Source organism: Branchiostoma lanceolatum, chromosome 7 (assembly GCF_035083965.1).
Source record: "Branchiostoma lanceolatum isolate klBraLanc5 chromosome 7, klBraLanc5.hap2, whole genome shotgun sequence".
Taxonomy (NCBI): Eukaryota; Metazoa; Chordata; class Leptocardii; order Amphioxiformes; family Branchiostomatidae; genus Branchiostoma; species Branchiostoma lanceolatum.
Window position 1 is genome coordinate 13219352 of NC_089728.1, and position 25653 is coordinate 13245004.

Genomic DNA, 25653 nt, shown 5'->3' on the forward strand with positions numbered 1-25653 from the left:
TGAGGAGACTAAGGAAAGAAACAAGCATGTACTTTTGTTCCTTTAACAATGCCCTAAAAATCATATTCATACCTCTGCTGGTAGTGAATAGGGTTTGTGTTTGTCCGTACAGTTCTCTATTCGTTAGGCGTTGCTTTCAAGATTCTTTTCATAATCAAATAACTCCATTTGTATCATTCTGTATCCCTACTGGTGACTTGACTACTGGCGACGGTAGTTTGTTAATGTCTGTAAGAGAAGGACGTTTTCGTCTGTCCCTGGTCACACATCTCCAGCAGCGGCACAAGAAGGGACCGAGCAGCTTCTTGAAGGCCTCGCGGAACTGCATGTGGCACATGGCGTACAGGAATGGGTTCAGCATGGAGTTGAGCCACAGCATCCAGAACGCCCACTCGAACAGCGTGTCGCTCACACAGCCACTACATAGGGAGCGCACCAGCATGGTGATGGTGTAGGGCGCCCAGCAGATAGCGAAGGTCGTCACGATGATCGCCAGGGCCCTGGCGGCTTTCTTTTCCCGCGCCCGGGTGTTCTTGGAGAGGTCCGTCACTCTCTGTATCGGCGGATCGCTCAGTTGGAACTGTTTGGCGTTTCTGATGTCCTGCTGTGCCGGTGGAAAGGTGTGTGTTCGAGAGAGTTTTCTCTCCTTCGTCACGGGTGTTCTGAGCTGCGTTTTTCTCGTCATTCTTCCGGCTAGTCTTCCTTTCCGTTCGCCCCTGATGTTGCTAGTGCGCATGGCGCCGTGGCGACGGAGCCGCTTCCCCCGCCGCCTGATGCTCCAGTAGGTGGCAAAGTTCATCACAGCAACAGACGTGAAGGGCAGGAAGAACTCAACCAGAGCGGTGGAGAACAAGAACGGGAAGTTGTCGTGGAATCCTACGTAGCATTTTCCCGCCGGCAGTTCTACCCCAGAAAGAGTTCTCCAAATCAGAATAGCGGGTCCGTACAGGAGGAATGCGATTATCCACACGCTGACCATCATGATAACTGTCTTCTTCAGCGATCTCTGCGCGCGATGCTTGATCGCCTTGGTGACCAGTAGGTACCGGTCCAGGCTGATGAGGGTGATGCTGAGCACGGAGGCGGACCCGTCCACATAGTCTATCACCAACCAGATCGTGCAGAAAGTCTCGCCTAGCTTCCACACGCCGCTGAGCAGGTACGGCGCGTACACCGGCATCGCGAACACGCCAATCACGAAGTCCGTTATGGCGAGGTTCAGGATGAAGTAGTTGCTGGAGATGCGCAGCTCCTTGACGAGGATGAAGGACACGATGACCAGGACGTTTCCTGCGATGGTCAGCAGCGCGGCGATGGAGATGAGCACTGCGAGGACCACGGTGACCTCCAAGGATAGAGCCGGGCCTTCGCCCATGGTCTCCGGCATGGCCTCCGTTGCGTTTTCAGCACTTCCGTTCATCATGTTGATCTAAAATAACATCAGACACATACGGAGATTATCATATCATTGACAACAAATCCCCTATAGCCCCCATGGTAATCAGAACTACGTCCCCATAGCTATCAGAGCTCAGAAGTACAAAAGAAACATACTTCCGCGGACTACAAAATCTGTTTGCTTCACAGACTGATTACATCATTTCCGCCAACATTCAAACATTTTCGATACATTCAAATGTGTGCACCTTATAGCGAAACGTCCGTTCTTCGAATGTTGGCGGCTACAAATCAGCTCCTGTGACGGAAGCAGTATATGTATTCCGCGGAAGTGTAAACTCAACTATTATCCCTCCCTGCCAGAGCGAGCTTCCCTTTTGCCGGATTGATACTTTTGAAAAGTTGGAGTCCGTTTTGAATAGCCCTACCACCTGTCGACCCTTTCAAATTGAGAATGAAATAAAGATTGACTAATTGGAAGAATTTTCAGCCTTTCGAAAACTCCTTCTACAGCAGATAGTTCCCGGTGGGCTAGCGCTTCTTCCGTGCCCTTCTGGCTAAGCAAAGTAGTCAATCCAATTAGTTCAGCTAGATAAACCCGCCTACGTACGTCTGAAAGCGCTTGTTGGCAACTCCTGGGGGCCCTTAAAGATCGCATGTATGGAAGAAGACTTTAATTGGTCTCCGTGGACTGCACCGGAGCAACGCAAGAAATGTCTAGAAGGAAGTGAGACGCTTTCTTCGTTTCTAAGTAGCTGGCGTTAATCACAAGATGATATATGTTCCCAATCATCCCGGAAGTATGATAAGTGAGTATTAGGAAAATGGGCAAGACCTGAACTTGAAAGTGACGTTGATTAGAATGAAGAGGTGACAAGAAATCCCTCTTGTTGACTTGGTGAGTGGGCGTAACGTTTAAGGTACATGCTATGACAGAACTGAGACCGCGGACACAGATCTAAGACAAACGTTCCTGTCATAAGATAGCTGAAGTTTGTAAGATACTTCTTCTTCTTTATTACCCCCAGATAACCCCGCGAGGGGCAAACAAGGGGGGGGATACACCTACGGTTTTACCAAGAATGTCACCAATTTAATGTCGTACACTTTTGTCGTTCGACTTATGTAATAAGGGCTTTTTGAATAAAGAGATAAGACCTGTTGTTCCAACTGTCTGAATCTTAAAATCTACATATAGCTCATCAATATAAAAAAATCGAAGTTTTTATTTGAAAGCACCCTAAAACTTTGTGTGCCCCTTTGACTCAGCACCGTCCTCCCCGTTGAAATTATGGCTTGTTAACTACATTCATTTCAGTCACAGTCGCCGTAATCATGTATAATTATCATTGATCAAGTCTCGGGATGTGAGTATTTATGGTTGATTATCCATTGTAAGCTTTGATGCTTGCTTCTCAGCCTTGTCTTCACTGGTATGCAATAGAAAGACGTGTATTGACTATGAATCATAAGCGAATGTAAGGATGACTGCATTTTTGAACTGCTTTCTAATGCCTTTTAGCGCTCGTAGCAGCGGCCCGAACATCGTACAACTGTGCTCAGCTTTTAGGCGCTTCATCCCCGCCCTTTTAAGTTTGATTTACCCCGACTAGTTAAGCTCTTCATATGAACTTTCTTGTCGGGTCTGTCATCTTTTTTTTAGAAGGCTCTATCGGCTTATATCTTGAGGTATATTACCTTGGACATTACGACTGCCTGCAAACGAGTAAAAACACTGTACAAATCCGATGTCATGAATAGTCAACAAACTTTAATTATGGGAGTTCAATGATGATTGAATATATAGTTACTTCTTCTACATTATATATCCTAAAAAGATTATTTGCAAGTTCAAGCCCGAAGGCTAATTGCAAGTACATGGTAGAAGTATAGGAGACATGCATGTGACTATAGACAGTGATTCGCGTTATAGTTTAAAAAAGACTACTAAAACACTAGTGTTGGCTATATCTAGACAGGTTGGGTTTGACTTCTCCTGTTTTTGTTAGAAGCAGAGGAAGACGAAAAGCTCCACTTTTTCTACAATATGTTAGATCTGCGATTTTAAGAGGAAAGTGGCTTTCTGTTCGTCCGTGAATGTGAGTGGCTGAAGTGTCACCTTTAATTGTGGCCGACACCCAAGAGGCAAAATAAAAGCTTACAAGGTCGCATGTGACGCATATGCGTAGATCAGGACTCATTACTTGAAAATGGGTGGCTTTTCCGTCAAGTTCAGTGACGCATATCCACTTAGACAAGTGATTTTTCAGTCGGGTTCCCTCGTAATAACACGCAAGATAGACGAATGCTCGTTACGGTCTGGATGGACTCGCCCAGTCCTGAAACGATGATTCCAGAATCTTGTCCCGCGGGCTGGTTGGAAACGACGAGGTGTGAATAAGAAAGGACCACAGTCCAAGTAATGATATCTGGAAGAAACTTTCGGCAAGGTTTATGTTATGAATGATGTAACGTAACATGTGCTGTGTATGACCTTGCTATGTATCTGCATGTTAGAATTGATATTTAGGCCCCCAACCTACTAGACGGCGATTGCGCTGCGACCACGATGTGACCTGAACTGGATTTGTGTAACCCTTGACTACATAATTGGAACATCGTGAAAGAAGTGAAAGTCTGACTGAAAAGACATAAAAAGATACAAAGCGTAAAAATATTTTTTCTTCATCTATGCAGTTTGTTGAGCGCTCTGTCAAATCGTTCGGTCGCAGCGAGGCCGCCGCCCTAGTGCAATGGGCGTATAACCGAGGTAATTCAACATTCATCGTGTTATTATTGCATTCACGTACAAAAGTTGTCCTCGTCTGACCAGGCTTTTTCTTTACCTTCATCTTTGGATCAGCAATTTCTAGATCATTAATAACGCGTTCCTGATTAACCACACATAATAAACGACCATTTTCCCTGCACTATTTCATTAGATGTTTTTAATTACAGACATTCCCCGGACACGGATCAATCTAAACCTTCAGAAAGAAATGGGCTGTCCTTTCATTGCAAAGTGCAGTACAGAGAATGGCGGTAGGGAAAGTGCTGATTTGGTAGCTTTCGCAATCCTAAAGGCATTTTGGTACCAAGATGAAACGACTAGTACATGACTAGCCTGTAAATTATCGCCTCCATACAAACATCTAGATGTCGCATTATTAATCGGATTGGATTGGCCGCACTGGCCATTATGCGTTGGGCACAACTCTGAGACCTGTCACAAATAACCGACTATGGCCTCCCGATCTTTGGCAGACTATGGCTGGGAGTTAATCGTAAGCAAGGTCATCATTTGCGGTTGGGAGTTGGTAGGCGAGTCTGCCTACTGGTTTTTAAAAGTCGTCTGCACAAGACGACTATAAGTGTTCAAAAATCAAAATCAGAAAAGTCATATTCTGCTTGAACGTCACCAGGGGAGCGAACTGGAGCTAAAATATGATGGTTTCTAGGCTACTACCAACCCAATGCCGACCGTTGTTGGGGAGTGGTCGGGAGTAAAGTCGTGGGAAGGTCCTGCATGTGTGACATGGGGTTTACATATACACATGTAGCTAGTAGGAAGTCATGAAAATCGGAGATTGCTTGTATTCAGACACGGGATATGTTGATTTTTCTCTCGAAATTGGTGATGATGACTGTTGGTGTCTGGTAAATGACCTCATTTATATATTAAAGCGAATCATTTTTTCATCAGGTTGGAAAATCACTGGGCATTAAAACAGTTCTTTGTACACCTTTCGCTATTCCTTCTGATACCTTCCTCAGGGCAATACTAAGGGATTCTAATGCCAACTACCATGTAGCGCTGCAGTAAGAAAACGCGAGCATCCGCACCCCACCCCCCACACACCAGGCAATACTGCTCCGCGGAAGGTAGCCGAGAGACTACTGAAACTTTGGCAGATAATGGTTACAGGTTGTGCACAAAGGACCTTAATATCCATGATCATGCATCATTAGCCAGGAGCACTTTTGTGCTTACAGATGTGTATGATTCTCGACGCGTGCCCTAGATATGTCAGTTTGATTCAGACGTGATGGCAGCCCTCGCGGCGTCTTGATAATCACGTCTTCATCATTCCCTGCAAGGTGGCGAATCACAGCCCTATCGGAGCTTAACTGACACGAGCGGAGAAAGGAAAAAAAATGGCAGGGATTAGATACGCGAAAGCTGCGCACAGATACACGATGTTCGGGCCGCTGACTACGAGGATATAAACTTGCCAGGCAATCCGTTCTTAAACCTGCCACGCTCAGATATTGCGCAGAACTAGGCCGGGCTACCCTCCACGCATTTAACGGGATTATAGTCTATTTTAGGACTGGATTTGATGACCTAGACAATGTATCCTTACGTCAGAAGTACAACTTAAAGGCAAGGCGGCAAATCTCGCCCCAGTGCAAACACTGATGTGACAGGAAAATGATAAATCACCTGGCGTGAGTTGATCTTAGTTTAATCATACCGCGCCAGGTGTCTGTATCTTGTGAATGTAAACGAACGCTATCTTGTTCGTACATGTACAGCCACATCTGATTAGCCGGCAGTACGGAAGCAAACTGATAAAAACGCTAAACGGTCGACACAAATTTGTGCCAGCGCCACTGATACGAGGAGAAACTAGAAAATGAGATAAAGGAGAAAAACACGAGAAGATTTAACTACGTCCTAAAAAGGGTGTACGAGAGCTGGCGCACAGCTGGTGAAATGTTGAAAGAGAAATTAAAAGCGGTAACAGAGGCCGTTACAAAACTTAAGTACAGAATAAAGCCAGCTGTTGGACTTTGTACTGTCCAGCTGTTTTGGAAGATCATGACTAAGATATAGTGGTTGTATTCTATATTCGCCTAGCTAAAGTATACATAACCGTAATATAACTCAGACCCACCTGCCGTTTAGCTTGCCCAGTGTCCACCTGTCATTTCTTTAGATCGTCTTGAAGTCGCCAACTGTACTCCAAGCCCCAGTCCCTGTCAGGAATTGAAGACGAGACAACATAAGACTCTTCACAGTCTTTGAGAAACTACGATATTCCTGACGACGTTAGTTGAAAGGCTAATTAAAATAAGTTACTAGCGTAGCTACACAGACGGCTAGATGATCTTGGACGACAGCCCTTTGCAAGCAGTAGCTCCTATGTTTATGTTTGGCTGGACGGACGGCGTATACGTGCTTACTACATAGCTGCATACCATCCAGTGGCCGCTACTCCCGTAAGGTAATGCCCGGATGTGGGCAAACGATGCCTCAATTGTACAGGACAGTCCTTGAAGTCTATGGCTATTCCTTTAGGAGACCGTTGCTATGAGCGTTTGCGTACGCCCGCATTTGACAGAACCGTCAACACCGCTGTTCAGCCACTGAATATAACAGGCTGCCCGGTAGTGCCCAGAGACCGGGGCATGCCGGTCATAACGTTTTCACCCCTTGAGTAATCAATATTTGTCCTTGCAACATTGGACCAATCGCAGGGTCCCAAAAGACTGACCCTTAAAAAGTGGTGGCGGGGTGATTAGACAAGACTTTGTGACCCTTGATGTGTGCCAGGGTGATTAGGGCTAACCTGTAGCCGGAGAGAGAGAGAGCCAGGGGGCCGTAGACTGTAATCAGCCCCCGGCAGAGTGCCAATAACACGGACTTCAACAACGCTTAATCAACGGAAGTGCAACAGGTAGATCATGAGGGGCACAGTCGCGAGTTGGCAAGCCAGAAATGCTCTTTGACCAAAAGAGAACAAACTACAACATATCTCAATAGCAACAGCAAATATCAGTATTCTCGATACACACATGAGCTCTCGGAACAGTTATTACATTGTTATAATGAACAGCTACAATATGTAGTAACTTATTCTGCCTGAAACGGTGGTGGATCGCCGTGACGAACCCTGAAGATCAAGATTCTGCTGCTTAGCTAATAAAATAGAGTGTACACATGTGGCGAAGGGAGACAAAGTTATCAGGTCAAACTATCAAAACTTACTCACCCGTCTGAACATTTTTTGATTGAGAGACTTCACGACATTTGTCAGCTTCGAGAGATCTTTTGATTAGCGACCGGCCTTTGTATCAACATTCCATGGTCTCCATATAAACGGGGACACGGCTGAAGTACTGGTAGCTCGTTGGTAAACACGACTCGTGGTCGGAGGGAAGCATAAGGGGGAGCCTCGGGCGCCAACTGCCTGCTTGTTAAAGCACACATTCATAGAGCTAGAGAATCAGGCTTGGAGAAATCTGGGTGACCCGGTGTGCTTGGAGACATTACAGGCCAACGACTTCTCTCGCGTCACTCAATGATCAATCACAGGGCTGTCTCCTGCGACAAGATGCCATCTAGATCACATCGTATCAGTGGAAATCCCCACTAAGTTTTAATGATGGCTCTGTGTCATCAGTAACACGAGGTGTCTCTGGGGATTTGTGGCGAGTGGCCGGTAATCCAGATTACATTGGACTCGACCCAAAATAGACACATGTAATGCAATAACAGTTGCCGTCATATTGATTCATGGGAACCCCATTTCCTGAGTAGTATTGATCATCGGTCAGCTAGTGACGGGTGAGAGAGAAGACATGAGCCTGTAGTGTCCCCAAAATGGCCCAGCACGCCGGATGATGCTACGGTCGCATTTCCAATCCAGGGCCCGAAAAATAAAAATGTATGTCAAGAAATAATAATTCTCATGTTTAATTTTGTTACGTTTTATGTATTTTGTTGTCTTTTATGTCGCACTTCTCGTTCCCGCAAACTGCCCGGCCGGGCCCCGGTTTGCAAACGTGACCATAGTATATTACCGTAACTTTTAACGACATGTAACGTGCAGGGTTTGACGTTTGACATGGCCGAAGGACGTCCTGAATACTATAACATAAGAAAAATGTTATATGATAATGGTACATTATGAACGATAAATACAGTTATGTAAGGTGATTTATTAGAATTATTATATAGTGTCCATGCCGGGGGTTATCACGGCAATCTGCAATAACCATCCAAGAGCAAAGGGCTAGAATTGATGTACATTGCTACAGGAACAAATCAATCAGAGTTAGCAATGCCCAGCAATCTTATACCCTGGACAAAGCACAGTCATCAATGTGTTGGGAGAACTCGCCCGGGGTCATGGGGGTGTTCGGCTATGTATTCAGGCCCAGGACTTTGTTTGCTTGTATTGCATACCCGGTAAACCGCCTCATGACGTATCAAACACACCAGGTTTTTACTAAACAGTACAAGCTGTGCATATATCCGGACAGATCTATTTGATCCACTCACACCGGAAAGAACCCCTTCTCTTTTCGATAAGGGTGGTGGGTTCTTTTACGTGCTCGAAGTGTGGCTCTCCTTTAACATGGGACCTCCATTTAACGTACTATCCGAGGGACGTCCCTAACCGAAGCTAGGCACTCATTTTCACCTGATTAAAGTGGGGAAAGTCGTGTTTAGTGCCTTCCCCAAGGGCACAACGTCAACGAGACAAATCAGGGCACCCCGGATTTGAACCCAGGACTTCCGGGTTCTGGACCAAACACCCTGCCACTACGCCACAAAAAAAAAACAGAACTGAACTGAACATCACGTGAGACAGGGACGCCCGGAGAAGTGGAATTAGTTCGGGCTAGACGCCTTCAATGATAAAATCACAACCGTTGGAGTATGAAGAGGCGACATGAATCCCGAGGCAATCAGCGCGCTAGCAGCGGACTGTCAGCGGGAGAGGAGACTTGTGGTCGCCCGTATTTGACAGTTGACTAGTGATGCTGGCTCCAAGTTCTCCGGAATGCATCAATCATTGCAGTATCCATGGGAATAAGGGCTATGTTGACTGAGATCGTTCCACCCTCACAATTACACTTTCCAATCAAATGACACATTCTTATGTGGATCATGGTGATGAAAGACATCGATTTGTCAACGCTAAGATTGTCAGGGAGATAGAGGGATGGGCTAGAGAGCTAGAGATAAAGAGAGTTAGGAGGAACAGAGAGGGTCCGTATATTGTAGAAGACTGTATACATATATACTCACACTTTCATGTTATACTCTCTCACGACGTAGTACAACTTTCTTTTGATACTTTTGAAACAGGATTGCTCGGAGAGGGGGCGAATGAAATCACCAAGCGGTTGGTTACATATCCAATCCGTTGAAACAGCATACAGTATGTAATTAAACCATCGATCGCAATAGTGCCATTACATACATTTGTTTTAACACCCACTCGTTTTACCGCCCGGCATTCTGTGATTGAACTAAATTGGCCCAGAAAAATCAACTACAAGTAAATTAGCACGCGGAGCCGTGCGTCACTTCGAAGAGAGGAATTACAGTCACATAGCGGAGATTTTCAATCAAACGATTTTAGCTGTCAAAGATAATAAATGAACAGACTCCGTGCTTTCTTACTAATCTTTCAAATAAATAAAAGCTATCGAACAAGCGAGATTGAAGACGTGAATTAGATGTTGAAAAATTGAGCCTCAGAGCTTATTTGGTGCCTGATAGCTATGTACCTAGAGTCAAACCTGGGGACTCAAGGGACTGAGGAAAAATGACTGGTGAGGGGAAAAGGTTGTTTCAGACAAATGGGTTGGTTAGCCGGATGATTGGTACATGTATATGGCATTAGGCTTATGCCTGTGCATTAAATACTAAGTTGTTTTTACAGAATGATAGAGCACATACAGAATAGCATCAAAAGAGCACATCTTATTCAACTTAGCTGCGCCACACTTAAGCTTGATAAATGATTTTTAGTGATGTGTCAGGATGCCAACAGTTTATAAAATCCATATTGTTATTTTAATAAACCATTGTTTATCTATCAGAACCATGTTTGTCTAACAATCAAATGTGGCTTTTCGGTATGTGGTCTGTTCCTAAAACAGACAATAAATGTGCTTCTATTTTTTGTTCGTCAAAATTCCCAACGATTCAATCCTGTACTTTGCGCAATATCTATGGGCATTGATTTAGCTTGGGCATGGGTATGCGATATTGGTTGTTGATTGGGGTATAAATACCACATGGAGACTGCAAGAAGTGCTATGTTGCTGGTTTGGTAAGACCGTTGGTTAGCTGAGGGTCTTGTAAAAGGTAAATAAGACGGAACAATGGTTGTGGAGGTGGTTGGCTGTGTCAGGTGGTTGGTTGTGCCATCAGGTGGTTGGCTGTGCCAGGTGGTTGGCTGTGCCAGGTGGTTGGCTGTGTCAGGTGGTTGGCTGTGCCAGGTGGTTGGCTGTGCCAGGTGGTTGGCTGTGTCAGGTGGTTGGCTGTGCCAGGTGGTTGGCTGTGCCAGGTGGTTGGCTGTGTCAGGTGGTTGGCTGTGCCAGGTGGTTGGCTGTGTCAGGTGGTTGGCTGTGCCAGGTGGTTTGCTGTGCCAGGTGGTTGGCTGTGCCAGGTGGTTGGCTGTGCCAGGTGGTTGGCTGTGCCAGGTGGTTGGTTGGCTGTGCCAGGTGGTTGGACGGTAAGCTAGGTTTGTCGGTACCTTTCATCACCGGAAAGCCAGAAAGAAGCAGTTCTGTCTAGCAACCGGTGAATGATAACAGTCGGTGACAGATAGACCGAAACGTCTGGAGGCAGCTGAGCTGGAGACTACCATGGTCCCCGGCCCAATTTCCAAGTAACGTTATATGCAATGGTCGGGCTTGTTTTGTGTGTCTTCTTTTCAGGCCTTTTATGCGTGAATGTGTTTCGTGCCCTCTTCACTTCTGCACGTGTTTCTTTGTATTGCATAAACTTTATGAGGAGACATAAAGTCTAAATGGTGTACCGCTACATGTAAATAGATGTATTGAATGCTGCAAATCGGCGTAAAACACTTAGACTGGGCCGGATCCTTGCAGACTGATTACCCCGACCTTCAAATTGAGAATGGGGCTCGGTAAAGGTGAAGGTGCTAATGTAGGCATAACACCGTAAATCCAAGCTAATAGCCCCGGGTTTCGATTTCCATATAGATGGTTGTACCCTGCATCATTCATGTCGCTAGAGGCAGGGACACTCCGCAAGGAGCAGACCACAAACTATAGGAAGTTTGCTGATTGATAGGCCGAGTAGAAATCGTTTTGCTCTCATCGATCTGCAAACTTTTAAGAGACACGGGCCAGCTTGTTGTTACGTTATCAAGATAGAGTGATCGTTATGATTACAAATCACGCTTATTTGGATGAATATTTTGTTCTCGATTGTTACTTTTGTGCACTGCGTAGATAAACTAATTGATGGATGGCTGACTCTATTCAACCATAAATATGATGTATGTTATACGCGGCTTCTCGTATCCAATTCCATTTAACCTAACAACTTTGTGCGTTCTTTTTTGCCTTTGGAATCCAAACATTCACATACAAAATTACACAGTGGTGCCGTATTCAAGCAATACGCTTGAATATGTGGCACCACTGGATAGTTTGTATGTACAACATAAGACAAAGTATGCCAAAAAATCCTATGCAAAAAAAAAATAAATAAACGTGCTATTTTATCAGTATCGCTCCTCCAGAAGGAGATATTTCATGACCTGAAGGAGAACACAATTTGTCCTTACGAGATTAGTTTTCTGAATGAGGCCAGGACGAGTTGAGTTATATGCCTGGTAAAACGCTTCCACAAATGTGATTACAGCGCCTACATGGGAGGAAGACTTTGTGTAATATAGAATGAGGGATGTGGCTGTAAGATAATTGCAGACAGCTCTATACACAACATGCGGGTGAAATTACATCGGGCTAATACCGTCCCGTGTTGACCCAGTATCCATTTGTATGGCTGAAACTTTCATAACTTTCCTGTTATAACTACGGCATGTTTTTAATCATGAAGCATGCAGCATATGAGGTCAAAGTACTTATGAAAAATTGGGTCAAGGAAGTTGTTTATGTTCCTATCTGTATGTCTAGTGATGTGTTCTTGATTTTTCTACTGCATTTAGCAAGAACCCTTTTCAAGATATTTTGGTCATTATCCACCTTTGAAAAATAAAATGAACGTTTTTAAATGTTATTGAAGAACGAAAGCATTACTGAACCAATGCTAAATTATACATGAAAACTATGGTCGTAACTTTCGAAATATCTTTCTAATCTCTCTAATACGATAATGCTACCGTAATCTGTAAGGTAATTATATGTAAAACAAATTAGAACCTGGCTGAGAAAATTAATATTACTACCTTAGACAATCGTATATCTTTTCGCCGTAATACATCTCTAATTGTGCGACGGAGTTATGATTAAAGTTTGATTTCTTGAGACGCTTGATTTAACATGCTTGGGTCAAATTAGAAACTTTCAATTTGTTGGCGTTGATAGGCAAACTGTTGCGGACGTGCGCAGATTCCTAAATCGTCTTTAACATAAACAAGTAGTGTTCACGAAATTATATTTTCCAGCTTCCACTTACACAACGTAATACACTATAAAGTGACTCTCAAGACCGGGCCCTTTTACTCCAGTAAGCGCTAAACATGAGATATGTTAATAATGCAAATTACTTGCACATTTACATAATGTATACATGGTTATCTACACGCTTCACTAACTTTGATACACATGTCACAGTAAGAAATTCCTAACATTTACCACTTAAATAAATTATCACGCATTCGCATTACTCATGCAAATTATGCCCTTATTTGCATCATTTGCATATCTTAAGTCATATCATCTTCATATTATCTTCAGGTATTTTCTTTGACAGATTTGAAAAATGCCCCTGCAGTTCTAGACCAAGTGTCTATGGGACACAAACGTAGACCGATATCTACCACCAGAAATCAAAACCCTAGCACGTCCAGGATAAAAGATATTAAAACCGGCGGTTCTGCTGCAGTGCCAAGAAAAAACGCTAGGGAGCCCAAGATCGACATTTACCTTCCTCATGTCAACACTTACCCACATTCCAAGTATCATCAAAATCCATCCAGAGGTTCTTGACCACAAATCTGCCGAAACGCAGACAGACACACCCACCCAAAGCAATACCTCCATATTTCATGGAGGTGAAAATAGGACCCAGATCTGGTTGTCTTTTGGCCTTGAAGCAACAGGGCGTTATATTACTCGACCGTTGCTTAAATTTCAGGCACGTTTGGTTTTGAGTTCAAGTTATCCTTTAATCTTTCAATTAGATGGTCATTTATTCCATACTGTCACAATTTAAACCCCCTCATTGTCAGTCATGGCCATGGTATATTACTGATTCAAATCGGTGTGTAGTCAGCAATGAAGGAAATAAAACGTTTTAGATATCATACAACAAAAAGCAAATGGATTTATAGGACTTGTGACCGTCTGGATGATGTTAGGTCAAATGATCAATATGTAATATTCTACCAAACAGGCCTGCCGCCATACTTTCGCTATCTGATCTCCAAACAGATGTTTAAGGAGGCATATAGATTACTCTAAGGAAAGCAAATGCAACTAGAAAGGCAACATTTGCGAGCAAATACAGCATGTTTAGCCATACTCCTCGCCATGCAAAAAATGGACTCTCCCAAAATAACAATGGACCATTCTAAAATACTTGCACTAAAAAAATGAATCACCCCAGTCCAAAATTGAGTCTTCCAGTAGCACCTCAACACAATATGGACCAGTCCACAACCATATCCACTAATTGATTAACAAATACACTTCTGCTAAAAAATGGACTTTTTCATAATCATTCCAGCTCAAAATTGAAAGAAATAATTAAAGAATCCTCCCCTTGCAAGAATGGGATATTCCGTGCCATATCCATGTAAACCAGTCGAAAAATATCCGCTGAAAATTACACTCTTGCGCATAATCAACCCAGTTCAAAATTGAATTAAAAAAGATCAACCCCAAGGAAGAATGAAGTTTTCCATAGTATACATATGAAGATTTGACAGGAGACGAAGGAAATGACCAAAAACAACATATTTGAGTCAATTCAAAGTCACCGAGAGGGTTTTAAATATAATATTTGTAATATGTTTGAACTATTTTGATTAAAAGAATGTCTAAGTCACAATAGTTCTTAAGTGTTCAAACAATTAGAATTGAAACTTATAACATGTTTGAACTTATTTCACATACGTTGGAAACATTTCGAACGTAACTACACAAAAATCTCTTTATTTAAAACAGTTTCAAACCATCTATCCAAATGTTTCAATGTTCGAACAATTTGTAACAAAAGATTTTCACAATTGCCCTCATAAACGAAGGTGCTAAGTCCTCCTGTGTGTTTCTGCCTATTTTCGGTGGCCGCGCTAGACCACCAGCGGATTTGTTTTGACGGAGCGTCACCCGCGCGCGACGATGTACACTGTTCGGCACCGCTAATATCCGGCATTTTCCCGCTCCAAAACACTCCACAAGACCCACGTTTTTAGTGTTTTGCCTCTTGTGCAACACGATTCGATTTGCATTACTAACGGGACGAAAATGATAGAAAAAATTCACCCCGTCCCGGCGTCCGTCCCAAAAACATGAACGACATGCAAATATATTTTCTTACAGATTCAATCACGAAAATCAACAGCATGGGATTCCAAATTTTCGCAACGGCCGACCATTTATCATGGTTGAACTTCCTTCCAAGGCGTGCGATAGATAAACATTCCCGGCACATAATAGTCACTAGTACCAGACTAACGCAAGCTCATGATGATAATAGGGAGAAAGTTTGTCAGTGAAGTTTGGCCACCAGAGGGTACATTCATTTAACGTTACAAGCTAGCGCAAAGGGGCGAATCATTGACCTTACCGGGGACTGACTCTACTGGCCTAATCATTCCTTTTTTGCCGAATTCTACGATCCATACGCCCGTACGTAGGACATGTAGGAAGGCCTGGTGGTGGACGCTACACATCACGGGAGACGCGTGTTGGTCCGAGACAGACAGCGGCGTGCTTTCGATCGCGTAGCGGCGACGCACCGCTGTGACAACGTGCGGGACCAAAACGCCTGTCCCCAGTGAGACCATGTGTTTTGCGCGGCATGCCCCGAATCCGTCTACCATTGCTGAATGTAGCCCGATTCATAGAGGTCTATTTTGTAAGCATTATTTCATGTACCCCTCAGCGTGAGAATTCCTTGTGCAACACTTCGCTACATTATATGTTTAAGTTTCCCCGCGCACCGCCTACCACCCGCCTTTGATCATGTATGAAGTCGGCGGCAGAGAGAGATCATCAATCAATTTTGACAGGAGTGTCGCGCCAGTCTGAGGAGAAACGATCTCCCGTGTTGTGTTGAAGAATTTGGAGTTTGAAAATATCTGGAATTAACTAATGCTAGAATAAACATTCACAAAATCATTGATTTAACTTGTTTTCTGTTATAAAATTTCCTAAACTGCAATTTAACCACTGAGTTTAAGGGAACATGGTGTTTTCCCGATAATCACGTTAAATGTTTATGTCCGGTCTTTCCTCCTCGTAAGCAAACTTCCAGCTTGGCCAGGTGCAAGGCACTCGGGGTCAATGACCTGTAGGTCATATGTAGTATTGAAAGTGACAGAAGTGGCAAATATTGTCAAGAAAGCCCAAAATAAATCGTTTTGAATATATGTATGCCAAAAATGGGAATGTAGTCCTTTAAATATTTGTTCAAGCCACATATACAGCAAATTTCAGGTCATTCGGTTGAAATACCAGGGCGCAGGAGGCCAAGATATGCTAAAAATAGCCTAAAAACCTCAATAAAATCACTTTCAAGGTCAATATCAAAAAAAGGAAAAGAACGCACATTGGTTTTTGCCTACATTACCTCTGTACCAAATTTCAGGTCATTTGGTCAAAAAATGACAGAGATGAATCGATTTGAAGATTTGACAGGAGAAGAAGAAGAAGAAGAAGAAACACTAGAAAGGCAACATTTGCGAGCAAATGCAGCATGTTTAGCCATACTCCTCGCCATGCAAAAAATGGACTCTCCCAAAATAACAATGGACCATTCTAAAATACTTGCACTAAAAAAATGAATCACCCCAGTCCAAAATTGAGTCTTCCAGTAGCACCTCAACACAATATGGACCAGTCCACAACCATATCCACTAATTGATTAACAAATACACTTCTGCTAAAAAATGGACTTTTTCATAATCATTCCAGCTCAAAATTGAAAGAAATAATTAAAGAATCCTCCCCTTGCATGAATGGGATATTCCGTGCCATTTCCATGTAAACCAGTCAAAAAATATCCGCTGAAAATTACACTCTTGCGCATAATCAACCCAGTTCAAAATTGAATTAAAAAAGATCAACCCCAGGGAAGAATGAAGTTTTCCATAGTACACATATGAAGATTTGACAGGAGACGAAGGAAATGACCAAAAACAACATATTTGAGTCAATTCAAAGTCACCGAGAGGGTTTTAATATAATATTTGTAATATGTTTGAACTATTTTGATTAAAAGAATGTCTAAGTCACAATAGTTCTTAAGTGTTCAAACAATTAGAATTGAAACTTATAACATGTTTGAACTTATTTCACATACGTTGGAAACATTTCGAACGTAACTACACAAAAATCTCTTTATTTAAAACAGTTTCAAACCATCTATCCAAATGTTTCAATGTTCGAACAATTTGTAACAAAAGATTTTCACAATTGCCCTCATAAACGAAGGTGCTAAGTCCTCCTGTGTGTTTCTGCCTATTTTCGGTGGCCGCGCTAGACCACCAGCGGATTTGTTTTGACGGAGCGTCACCCGCGCGCGACGATGTACACTGTTCGGCACCGCTAATATCCGGCATTTTCCCGCTCCAAAACACTCCACAAGACCCACGTTTTTAGTGTTTTGCCTCTTGTGCAACACGATTCGATTTGCATTACTAACGGGACGAAAATGATAGAAAAAATTCACCCCGTCCCGGCGTCCGTCCCAAAAACATGAACGACATGCAAATATATTTTCTTACAGATTCAATCACGAAAATCAACAGCATGGGATTCCAAATTTTCGCAACGGCCGACCATTTATCATGGTTGAACTTCCTTCCAAGGCGTGCGATAGATAAACATTCCCGGCACATAATAGTCACTAGTACCAGACTAACGCAAGCTCATGATGATAATAGGGAGAAAGTTTGTCAGTGAAGTTTGGCCACCAGAGGGTACATTCATTTAACGTTACAAGCTAGCGCAAAGGGGCGAATCATTGACCTTACCGGGGACTGACTCTACTGGCCTAATCATTCCTTTTTTGCCGAATTCTACGATCCATACGCCCGTACGTAGGACATGTAGGAAGGCCTGGTGGTGGACGCTACACATCACGGGAGACGCGTGTTGGTCCGAGACAGACAGCGGCGTGCTTTCGATCGCGTAGCGGCGACGCACCGCTGTGACAACGTGCGGGACCAAAACGCCTGTCCCCAGTGAGACCATGTGTTTTGCGCGGCATGCCCCGAATCCGTCTACCATTGCTGAATGTAGCCCGATTCATAGAGGTCTATTTTGTAAGCATTATTTCATGTACCCCTCAGCGTGAGAATTCCTTGTGCAACACTTCGCTACATTATATGTTTAAGTTTCCCCGCGCACCGCCTACCACCCGCCTTTGATCATGTATGAAGTCGGCGGCAGAGAGAGATCATCAATCAATTTTGACAGGAGTGTCGCGCCAGTCTGAGGAGAAACGATCTCCCGTGTTGTGTTGAAGAATTTGGAGTTTGAAAATATCTGGAATTAACTAATGCTAGAATAAACATTCACAAAATCATTGATTTAACTTGTTTTCTGTTATAAAATTTCCTAAACTGCAATTTAACCACTGAGTTTAAGGGAACATGGTGTTTTCCCGATAATCACGTTAAATGTTTATGTCCGGTCTTTCCTCCTCGTAAGCAAACTTCCAGCTTGGCCAGGTGCAAGGCACTCGGGGTCAATGACCTGTAGGTCATATGTAGTATTGAAAGTGACAGAAGTGGCAAATATTGTCAAGAAAGCCCAAAATAAATCGTTTTGAATATATGTATGCCAAAAATGGGAATGTAGTCCTTTAAATATTTGTTCAAGCCACATATACAGCAAATTTCAGGTCATTCGGTTGAAATACCAGGGCGCAGGAGGCCAAGATATGCTAAAAATAGCCTAAAAACCTCAATAAAATCACTTTCAAGGTCAATATCAAAAAAAGGAAAAGAACGCACATTGGTTTTTGCCTACATTACCTCTGTACCAAATTTCAGGTCATTTGGTCAAAAAATGACAGAGATTAATCGATTTGAAGATTTGACAGGAGAAGAAGAAGAAGAAGAAGAAACATGAGAGAAAACAATATGTTTAGCCATACTTATGGCTAAACATAATGAGAGAAAACAATATGTTTAGCCATACTTATGGCTAAACATAAACATGGAGATATGCATCTAGAAACGGACTGAAGATCACACACAAGCTGCTTGGCGATTTCTCCAGTTATTGGCGATTTCTCCAACTGCCACTACAGGGTGTGGCATACCTTGAAATCAACGATGCTATTGCCAAGACGATTATTTCAAGGAATATGAGACGGTAAAACGAATGATATGTATCTAGAAATTGAATTAAGTTTCGACCTAAATTGTATGTCATTTTTTTCATGTCATGTGTGTGGTCTGCCGCAGGTTATCAACGATGCTATTACTAACGTCAACCGAGGCGATTATTCTAAGAGACTTGAGACAGCAAGATGAAGATATATATCTAAAAACTGAATGAACATCTCACCCAAACTGCTTGGCGATTTGCCCATTTTCCTCCACAGGGTGAGGCATACCGCAGGTAAGCAATATGCTAGTACTAACGTTAACCCAGACGATTATTCTAAGGGATATGAGACTGTATAACTGGATATGTGTCTAGAAACTGAAGGAACCCAAACTACTTGGCAATTTGACCATTTTGCCTACAGGGTGAGGTATAAGGCAGGTATAATCAACGATGCTATTGCTGACGTTAACCGAGACGATTATTCAAGGGACATGAGACCGTAAAAATGAAGATATGTATTTAGAAACTGAAGGATGTTTGGACGTAAACTGCTTTGCAATTTGCCAATTTTCCCCTACAGGATCTACATGTGGCATACCGCAGGCCATCAGCTAATTAGTCCCGGCCTGGCCTAGAAGCCAGTAATTTGTCCCGGTGGACTGCCGGGTACGAGCCGGGGGGGTACCTCACCGCGTGTATTTGTTACCGGGCCACGCGTTGAATTTAAGTCCGATTTAAACTCATCACGGGGCCCGGGCGGGCACGCCCAAAAATGCACACAAAAAACAGCCCATGAACTACCCGGCTGGGCCCCTTTTTCCAATTGGGACCGAAGCATAACCACGATGACCTCCCAGAGCCTAGATGATACACAACATTCCGCTCATCCAATAGGACAGGTCACTGAACTTGACTATCTCATCAAGCTGACCTTGGGGAGTAGATGATGGATGTCATTGTCACCTTCCTATTATTTACCCATTCCAGCCCCTCCAACTAAGAAGATTTAACGGTCCCAATAGGCGCCCGTGAAAACTATCGGGCTTCGTGCTTCAAGGCCGCTGGTCTCATCCTTCCCACGACAGTAATAACCGCTGTCAGTAACTGTCAGAAAACATAAGTTGGGTACTTATTTTGTACCACGGGAATGCGAAATATCGCATTTCAATGGAAGTGTCTTCAAAGGTATGACGTCAGAAAACATAAGTTGGGTACGTTGCTCATTTTGTACCACGGGGATTGCGAAGCACCATATTTCAAAAGAAGTGTTTTCCAAGGTAAGGAAGTATAATTTATCAAAGTCTCGTAAGGTGAGGTAATATTATATTTTCATGTCGTTGTGAGTTGATTGATATTGCGGTGTCTCCAGGAGGTCTTCGAATTCCTGGTATTTCGCCTATTTCTTTGTGTGACGCTAAAAATTGGAATGTCTGTAATGTAATGAATTTACTTTAAAAGTGGCTTTCGCTGCAATGGTTGATAGATACATGTATAGCAGTGCCTCTACAAGATCATTCCAGATTACTTCTACTGTTGCGTCTGAATGATATGGCAGCACCCAGCGATCAGAAGTTCCGAATTGTTTTAATGATAAAAGTTATTACATAAGAAGTATCGTATATCAAAGTCTTGTAAGGTGGTATCATAAGCATGAATCTCTTTTAATTTTCCTGTCGTTGTGAGTTGACTGATATCACCGGTCCTCCTGTGTGATCCTTCTTCAAGTGTTGCGTCTAGGTGCTAACAATTCAGGGGTATGAGTATGACGCACAAAAGGTTTGAAAGGATCGTTAGTCAAAGGCTGTTAAGGGGATATCATAAATGTGGCTTCCTTTTAATTTTCGTGTCGTTGTGAGTTGATTAATATCATGGGTCCCTCTGCGTGATTCTTCCGGTTTCAGGTGTAGGAGATAACAGTAAAGAGGTATGACGCAAAAAGTTAGGAAGTATCGTTTATCAAAGTCCGGAAGATTGGCACTATAATGTAACTTTCTTTCACTGTCATGTCGCCGTAAGTTGATTAATGTCGGGGTGCCTGTTACGTGATCGTTCAAGTTTCCCGTCTATTGTTACGTGAAGATGATAACACCACAGAGGCGGTGCTAGTCACCCTAAAGGTGCGATATCATTACTTATCTCCCTTCAGATACGTGCCAGAGGGATCCATGGAATAGATGCTATCAAATTCCCTTTGCGTACATACTGGACGTTCCCTGTTGGTCATTTAGCCAGCAGAGGCCGAGAAATGCGAGGATAAAACATATGGTCTTTCCAGAGTTATTCCTCCCTCCCGACCTAGCCATAAAACATAACCACACCTGCGTCTTAGCGCACATCATTATTCTCACGCCTCTCTTAAAGTGAGCACACGTCCCATAACAACAGACAGTCGGTAAGATTTATGTGGACCTTTATGGCTGAGCCCTCAGTCCGTGTCCAATCGTGCCTCCCATGGCCTATTGAGAGATCTCTCATCAGATTACTCGTTATATTTCTACGTCATATATGATAGGACTGTCCAACTATGTTTGCACACTCTGTAATTATGTGTGCCAAGCCTCTTGAGTACCACCTTCATCTAATTTCACCTATTAGATGTCACCTTCAATTTTGAGTGAGACATGTAGTGTAGAACTAGTAGGGTTCCAAAGGTCAAATATAAGAATAATGCTAGAAAGACACTGAAAAAGCACTCACTAATGACTACAGTAAAACGTCTCTAGAGTTGATTCTTTTAGACAAAAGTAAGATCACAGTACAAAGGAAAAGCATGATATGCTAACGAATATTACAGCCACACATTCACATGCAGGACGTTCAACAGGATGCCATTGGAATGTGGACGGCGACTTTCCAAATCTCATTCCAGTAAGTCACGTAAGAAGGGGGGGGGGGTGCACAGAAATAACAAGGACAAAAGCTTCAAAACATCAAGCATCAAGCAAATTGGTTTGACTCAGTGTACGGAACAGCACAAAAATCATTGCACGATGCTTGGATATGAATCGTGAAATCTCTGAGAAAAACAGACCATCAAAAGATTGCTTGTACGTACCTATCCTCTTGCTTTACAAATTTTATGAAAAAAAATAATCCCAAATAACATGTCTCTTCGCCAAGACGATGTATTCAATTGCTGTTCAGTCCAATGGAGTTATTTGTGGCGGTTCAACCAATTAAGATGATTCTCCAAGGCTTTCACTGCGGCTAACTCTGTACATGTCTGACAGTCCAAAGCACAGACAAATTAGCCTCCTGAGAATTGACCTTTGAGAGACAAAAAATTACAGACAGTAATGAAATTATGAATAATTTCAGTGGTCAACCAGGACTACTGACCTGGATACAAAACTCCTCCTGTATAACAGTATAGTCCTTCCCACAGCGACATACACCAGTGAAAATTGAAATGTGCAACCAGACTGACCCAAAAAATACATGTATACTACTAGAGGTACTCGAGTAAAACCCTGAAAAAATCGAAAGTGAGATGACAGGGACATACCACAAACGATCGAAGGAATCCTGGAAAGGGCAAACCATTGAGCAATCATAATCATTATCGTCATCCTCATCTTCACGGCTTTCCAGTTCTTCCACTAAGGCGGGCCGTAGGGAGAGAGGATACGCCTCACATGGCACATCACCTAGCTACGCTTGCAAAGCCAGCTTCACTAAAAACTGCAATGACTTTGGTACGGCACCACACTGTACTGAGGGCGGCAGAAGAAGGAGAGGTAGACCAAAGAATACTTGGCACAGACTAGGACTTGAAAAGAGCCAGCATCCCCTGCAAAGAAATTGAAGGCGCCGCGACCGATAGAGATAGATGGAAACTTTCTGCCCAATGGCAAACTAATGTGCCTGTAGGCACAGGAGGGCCTGAGGTATATATATATATATATAAGGTAAGGGTGAATTTATATGCTACAATGATAATACCACTGAGTATCAGGGGGATTAATTAGGTACAGAAATAGAAGCAGCGAAAGGCTTGGGGGATTATCCTAATTGGCTGATCCTCCACAAATAACTCTTGCACCGAAGAGCAATTTAATAAATAGAACCACAGAACATACGTTGCATGGTTAATAGCTTCCTTCACCCTCCACCCCACTCCCGCACACACAACATTGGTAACGCATGTGTAGGAACGTGATGATCTGAGAAAAAGTGACTTTTTGCAATACGTAATTTTTTTTCCAATGAATGCTCTCATAAGAATGTCCAAGCAGATTCGTTGGATATCAGTCCCGAGACCTCAGAAGCTGGTGTGTTACGCGGAAGGGCGGTTATGCCGGCTGTACAGATGCAGATACCGAGATGCCCTTCTCTGAATGACCCCATCACGCTCCTGATCCTGACAACCGACCCTCCTACTTGTCTCCAGGCAGATATTGAAAAACGAAGATCGTAAGGGTTTCTTATTCCCTCGTACATATTTGCCAGCCCAGGCCCAGGGTCACCTGATGCATAAACCTTTCTCCCCAATACCCCTGGAAGATTATTGACCACTACTAGACAGTAGTATATCTCTCTTTATGCGTTATTTTCGATTTCTCGCCCAACATTCTTGCAGTGACCAAAAGATGGATTTTGTCCATCTAGACGAGCCCACTCATCATATCACCATCGGTCTTCTGCTCAGCAGGTGACTGTGAGTTTCTTCTAGTTCTTCACACGAGCCCACTATGATTTACAAAGATCCCACTTTGATTAAAAGAATTCCCTAAAAGCAAAACTAAAGAACATGTGAGGCGGGCGCGTTTTTGTCTCCCTTGCAACCTGCGTCCCTCTTTAATTCATTTATGATTACAAAGAAGATCCGGCTAATACCCAAAGTCCGTGGCATACATTGATCCCGTGCCTTTTATCATCTCTATCTTTTTTTTCGTTTCCAGCGCTTTCATCGGTCAAACCAGATCAAGAAAGCGGCAAGGAATCGTTAATTTGGCATTCGGCGTCCTAGTCGCTCAAAGGTATCCTAATGAAATCCGCCTTACATTCATAATACATTACGGGTGAAATTATTGTATTTTGAGCTGGGATTATCTATCCCGAGCCTGGATTATCTACTGTAACACTGCAGCACTCAGACGCAGGCCACTTCAAGGTCTCCACAAGAAATACCACACCCTGCAGACAATCTTTTTTCGCGGATAGGCAAGAAACTGACGGCGCTTTCAATTCATTGGTCTCAAATTGTGTATCTATTATGTAGTTTTGCACCAAGAAGATGGATTTGAATAGGATGTCTGTGAGTCTAGAACGTACTCACTAGTAGTGGTGTCGTGTGCAGCGACAGTCAAGTATGTGGATGTGGACATTGCGCAGCAATATGATGCGAAAATACCTCATGATGGGCGTAACCGGATAAAATGAGTACGTGTGCGTAAAAGCGACAAAATATCACCATCATGTGGTAAAGGCGCTGAGGAGAGGTGAGCTGTACCCACCCGTCGTGTGAAGAGCGCGTTGAATCGCTTTAGATTCGCTCTTCAAATGATATTTCCCCGCAGCCTGCCAGCCCAGCAACTTTTCAAGTCCTACCATATTCGTCACAGGCAGCTTAGCACGTGACTGACTGAATGTGGCAAATTGTAGCCACGTCTGAATTGAGTTATCTCATTGGCCGCCAGTGAAATCATCGCTAGATGTTAACGTTGTAGATAGAGAGATTTTGATGGATGCTTACATCACAGAAAAAAGGTTCCACGGTAGTCCTTAATCAACAGTTTCATCATGTTGATAAATCACTAAGTACTAATTTGAACCTTTTTTGTTCACAATAGATGCCATTATTGCCCTCAAGAAGGTAGCGGAAGGAATGCTTAAACGTGTGAAGGTGATTGTTATTGGTTGTGTACAAAGAAACTTGGTGCCGAGAGAGATAGCCATATTCGCTTGCTCAAATAACCACTGAGCGCGACTCAAACATTTTGAAAACTCGAAAACGACGAGCTGATCTTTGATAATCCTTGCACAATAAACCCACCAGGGAATAGGTACGGAAATATAACGTTACATGATGTGTGATTTGATTTTATCACACTAAAATTCTGTGGCAGACGTTTGTCCGTACTTGCGTTCGGCGGACACTCGCGATCGGAGAAGGTGACAAATAAAGACCTGTAGAGGACGTACAGGCCTTAGCTGAAGTGATACGAAAAACGTAGCGAAGGGACGAAAAGTCTAGAGATATAACTGCCCGGTGTTTCAAAAGGAAATGGAGGGAATAGGTTTAGGTACACTTGAAACACGACAGGAAGATTCACCTTACCTTAAGCATGTGAGTGATGGCCAGTGACCGTCAAAGCCGATTCACCACAAACAGTACCTCCCTCCGAGTTCTCTCCACACACAATGCCGTACTTAATGAAATGCCATACGTGTTATCAAGCGTATATCAAACCATCTCTTGTCGCTCAGGAGACGGCCGTCCGTTCACACGGCGCCGACGATAAGAGAGATGAGGGGCGATTGGTTCAACGGATGAAATAAGTTTCAGGACCGAATCACATCAGAATGATTGAAATAAGTACGCCGGGAATAAGTAGCGCCGAAGTTGTGACGTGTTCGCTTTACACGTCACCATATATATATGCTACCTATACGCCTGCCTATACGCTACCACATAGATTAGAAAGGGGTACGTGAAAGTATATCTGATGTGATGAAGTATTCGTAACCGCAGGGTATCCAACTTGACTTCGACCATATATCTGCGTGGTTTTAATGGGATGATTTAATGTGTGTGAATCACGTCATAAAGATTAAGCCGATTTACGA

The 25653-nt window shown here is 43.2% G+C and overlaps 1 pseudogene; it reads right to left on the reverse strand.

Moving 5' to 3' along the window:
* Window positions 1-49: 49 nt before the first annotated feature.
* Window positions 50-25348, reverse strand: LOC136439437 (histamine H3 receptor pseudogene; annotated as a pseudogene).
* Between the last annotated feature and the right edge of the window lie 305 nt (window positions 25349-25653).